The sequence below is a fragment of the Lynx rufus genome, unplaced genomic scaffold, assembly GCF_022079265.1.
Source record: "Lynx rufus isolate CCGP_SWC_20201006 ecotype Redwood Valley unplaced genomic scaffold, mLynRuf1.p SCAF_2, whole genome shotgun sequence".
Classification (NCBI taxonomy): Eukaryota; Metazoa; Chordata; class Mammalia; order Carnivora; family Felidae; genus Lynx; species Lynx rufus.
In genome coordinates, this window is record NW_025814834.1 from 88,288,543 (window position 1) to 88,293,126 (window position 4,584).

The following is a 4,584-nucleotide window of genomic DNA, read 5'->3' on the forward strand; positions in this document are numbered from 1 at the left end:
GAAGTCACCAATCAATCATAATCAATTGACTGTCAAACCCCAATTTTGTTCATATTTCTCATGGATTGAAGTCCCTTTTTTATTTTTGTGAATGAAATACACAAAAGGCAAAGTTTTTGAGTAAAACAGACTGGAAGTCAAAGATTTAGAAATTCCCTTTTATCTCAATATTTCCCTGTGTCTTCAGTCCCTTATCTATATGATTTATATCATTCTTGCCTAATATAAAGATTCAAATTTTTATAGTTTGGAGAAAATTCACTCTTTACTTGTTTACTGTATAGTTTATATAATACCAATAAATTCTAAGTGTCCTATTTGAACGTAATTTGAGATTCATACATTACTGTGATAAAGGAGAAAATTAAATTCTTGTACCTAAAGAAAGCTACAAAAATTTGCATAATATATAAAAGAATAAAAGGTAACAAGCCACAGCCAATTGCCTAATCATAAAATTTATAGAAACAAGTTCTTTTAACTATATTTGATATATTCAATCACTTTTTTTAACAAAATTTATAAAATTCTTACTAACCACATTAGGCAAAGTACTCTTCTAAACTTATGTATGCAGACGAAAACAAACAAAAAGCTGAAAGATCCAAAAAACTTCAGAGTAGCTTTAAATGAATTTTAAACTCAAGTAAGATTCCTATTGTTAAACCAAATGACCACGGACATGTAAGAACATGGCAACTCCTTGAGAAAAGTTGTTGATGAAAATGGCAGGAATGGCAGGTCTGAGAAGAAGAGGCATGCTAGCGTTAGAAGTATAGGAGCAAGGTAGATAACAAATCAATATATGTGCACATTATATGTTAAGGAAAGTTCATTGCTGGGATAGACATTATCAAGCCATTACGGCACAATGGAACAAATGCAATTTCTACACTGGATACTGAGAATGACGATAATAGTAATAATTAAAACATCAGCTACTATATAATATTTACTTAGTTTACTTAAACTTCATAATAACATGATGATTTGGTATTATTCCCCAATTTTACCAATGAGGAAATGTATATTTTTTCTGGTCAAGCCACATGTCCAAAACTGTAGTTGATAAATCATAGAACTCAAACCTATCTCCAAGTCTTTTCATTTAATCTGTAATATTCCCTGCTCTTAGATATATGGTCATACTGTTGAGATTGCTGAAGAACCATTAAATCTGTGGTGTATGAATACAGATGGAACAGATAGACCCTAGAGCAGATTAATAAATATTAGAATGAGAGAAAGGTGGAGAGTGGAACCAGAAAGCAAGACTCAAGCAGTCATGTTTGTGAATTTCTTTTTTTTACAGTTGAATAGAAGATTGGATGTCTTCTCAAAAAATATTTTTTTGCTTCCTTGTATGGTAAGGTGATCTTTAATATATTAGCAATGCTACTGGGTTTCTTTTTCAATAATCTACAATCCCTGAAATGTTCCTTTGCCTTGCTTCTTGGCAACAAGTTCTTCATTAGTGCTCTTTATAATGCAAAGGTCATGAGAAATAATTTACAAGAAGTCTATCAGAGTAAACACAAACAACTCTATTTTATTCAGAATACTAAAAAATCCTATTTGCTTACAGTGATTTAGATAACACACAACAAAATAAAAGCTTTCCCTTGGATAATTATGTTTTTATTCAATTATCTGATTTAGCTGTCGAACCACTTAGGGAAAAAAATCCTTCTGCAATGCACATAGAATAGATGTCTCAAAATGGCTAATGAATAAATCAATGGTTGAACAAAAGTATTTTAAAAAGGAAGTACTTACTTGGTTAGCCTCTCAGAGCACACTTGAGATAATGCATGCTTTCTTTGATTAATCAAAGTCTTTATATTACAAAACAATTATTACTCATCAAAAAATTGTGTCTTATTTTACTGCATATACGTATGTATGTATGAACCAATGAGAAATTATGGTTGCCAAAAAAAAAAAAAGCTACTGCAATCTTAGGATGGATTAAAACAAGCATCATAGAATCTAGTGGAGGAGACAATCCCATTTTTTCTCTTTGCACCAATCAGATGATATGTAGAGGGATACACAATATGTGGGTGAAAACTTGATTATCATAAGAATTTTTTAGCTATTATAAAAAAGAAAAGGGCATAGACAGAGAAAAAGGAAAAAGAGGGTAAGGTCCCTGAAATTACATTACAAAAAAATAGAAGGTGGTATTTCCAACAGACATCTTAATGAAAGATCTACTCACTCTGAGTTAGACTCCAGGGGAGGGGCAAGTGTTAAGAATAATGTAAATCATAGGGATATTTGAAGGAGTAATTGCTTTCTCATTGTAGGTGGTGGAAAATAGCATGACTCCTAGCGATGGATAAGAAATTTGGGTTCTCAGGAACACAAGGCAAGTGGAGAAGAGGAGAACAAGAGTGTACAAATGCAGTAAAGAGCTAAATGAACAGATTGTGGCAGGCTTTGCTCATGAATTTTACTTCATGCTAGTAAAAAGGCAAAGAATGATTTTATTCATGAGAGTAACGTGGTCAGATTCCTGTTTCAGAAAAACAAAACAGTGCAAGGGTAGTGGCCAGATCATATCCGCTAGAATTAAAAGCAAAGCATCATGTTTGACAGCTCTTAAAATAGTCCAGATGAGGAATGGTGAGGGCTGAGTCAAGGCAGGATAAATATGTTGATTTCAATTGCTCTCGTTGTTCTCAATAGAAAAGAGAATTTAAGGGGTGAGATGAAAACGTTTATACTGTGTCTCTCCTAAGCAAGGAAAGTGTATTCACACTGAAGAATAATTAAAATACAGTCTTCCATCTTCATTGTGCCCGTGTGGAAGCCAGATTCTTCTACCATAACTGCTAGCTAAACATGTGAGATTGGATACCAGATATGTCCCTATTTTACAAAAGAATGAGCAACATCAGGAATTCAACTTTTCTAAAGGTGATATGCTCAATGCTCTTATTACAGGGGTGGGGGGCACCTAATTACATTAATCAAAACAAATACAGTTTCTATCCTCAGAGATCAGTCAGTACACCTTGCCAAGGTAATAACATCTTTTTGTTCCTTTCACCTTTTTCCTCAAAGGCTGGGTTACTTTGTTTCTGCCAATTCCAGATGCTCATTTCACGTAGCTCAGCATTTCGTCTTATTTCTTAAAGTGTTTCCAAAGTTTCTTAAAATTTTCTGTAACTCTTTTTTAATTTTTTTTTTAATATTTATTTATCTTTGAGAAAGAAACAGAGTGCAAGCAGGGGAGGAGCAGAGAGGGAGACAGAATCCAAAGGAAGCTCTAGGCCCTGAGCTGTCAGCACAGAGCCTGATGCTATGCTGGAACCCACAAGCCATGAGATCATGACCTGAGCTGAAGTTGTATGCTTAACCGACTGAGCCACCCAGGCGCCCCAGTTTATGTAACTCTTAATCTACCAAATATTCTAAGTTTTGTAATTATCAGTAATTCAGGCTATTTCTTCCTTTTCACAGATCTGATTTTACAAAGCATGAAAGAGTTCTTACCTAAGATGTGTTTCCTTGGCTCAGTCAACTAGTATTTAAATAGTGCTGCCCCTAATTCCTGGTAAAATATCATTTTTGATTTTTAGCATTTAGAGCCTGCCCATAAAACTTATCAGGAAGAGAAGAGTCTCTGAATTTATTGCCTGTTCTTACTTTAAAATTGCTATCAATGAAATTAAGTCTTAACTACTAGATTCAGTGCTACCTAATTACCCATTTCTTCATTTTATAATTTTACTACATGTAATTTTATTAATGGAGATTCAAGATACCCTAATTATAACAGGACATGTAGAAATGCCTATTTTTATATCAAGTAAGCTGAGAATTATAAAAGCATATCAATATATATTAGTTAACACCTGTTTATTGTGTGCAAAACAGTCAGTACTTCTAATGAATGCCATTGTGTTTGATGGGCATTTATAGATTCTTTTTTAGATTCTATGGAGATAATCCACAAATTCCTCCAGAATTAACATGTTCTAAAAATTCTTCTCTAATCACAGAGTCTACAGCTCCTCAGCATGGAAATGTGGTTTCAAATATATGATGTCATCTTATTACTTTCCCATCATTATATTTTTAATGAAAAATAGTTGCCACAATGTTACATTAGTTTCAAGTGTAAAACAAAAAATGTGGAAGCTTCACGAATTTGCATGTCACCCTTGCACAGGGCCATGCTCATCTCTGTATCGTTCCAATTTTAGTATATGTGCTGCCAAAGTGAGCGCTACTTTCTCATTATTTAATGTAAATATGGTGATGGATTATCTATATGGAAAGCACTCCAAGAAGAGAGAACATGTTATTTGCTGTTGAAAGACTCTGAAATAACAATGACAAAAAATGTTATACCACAATGACTCGCCCAATCAAAATGGGAAACAGAAGAAATGTGTGGTAGAAGAGAGGACAGGGCTAAGACACTTATCAGGTAATGTGTATTTTTCTGAGGCTCTGGCACCAGCATTTGATTAATAATTTATAAGTTAGTTTCACCATTACAGCAAAGATTTTCTGAAAAACCTCATTGCTTTTTTTTAGAAAAGCATTTGAAATATTTAAATAATAGATATT

At 33.3% G+C, this 4,584-nt stretch overlaps 1 non-coding gene across 1 annotated transcript; it reads right to left on the bottom strand.

The window, feature by feature from the left end:
* Nucleotides 1–4,135: 4,135 nt before the first annotated feature.
* Nucleotides 4,136–4,238, bottom strand: LOC124516734 (U6 spliceosomal RNA). Its single transcript, XR_006963142.1, has one exon. It is a non-coding gene; the product is annotated as a U6 spliceosomal RNA (small nuclear RNA).
* Between the last annotated feature and the right edge of the window lie 346 nt (nucleotides 4,239–4,584).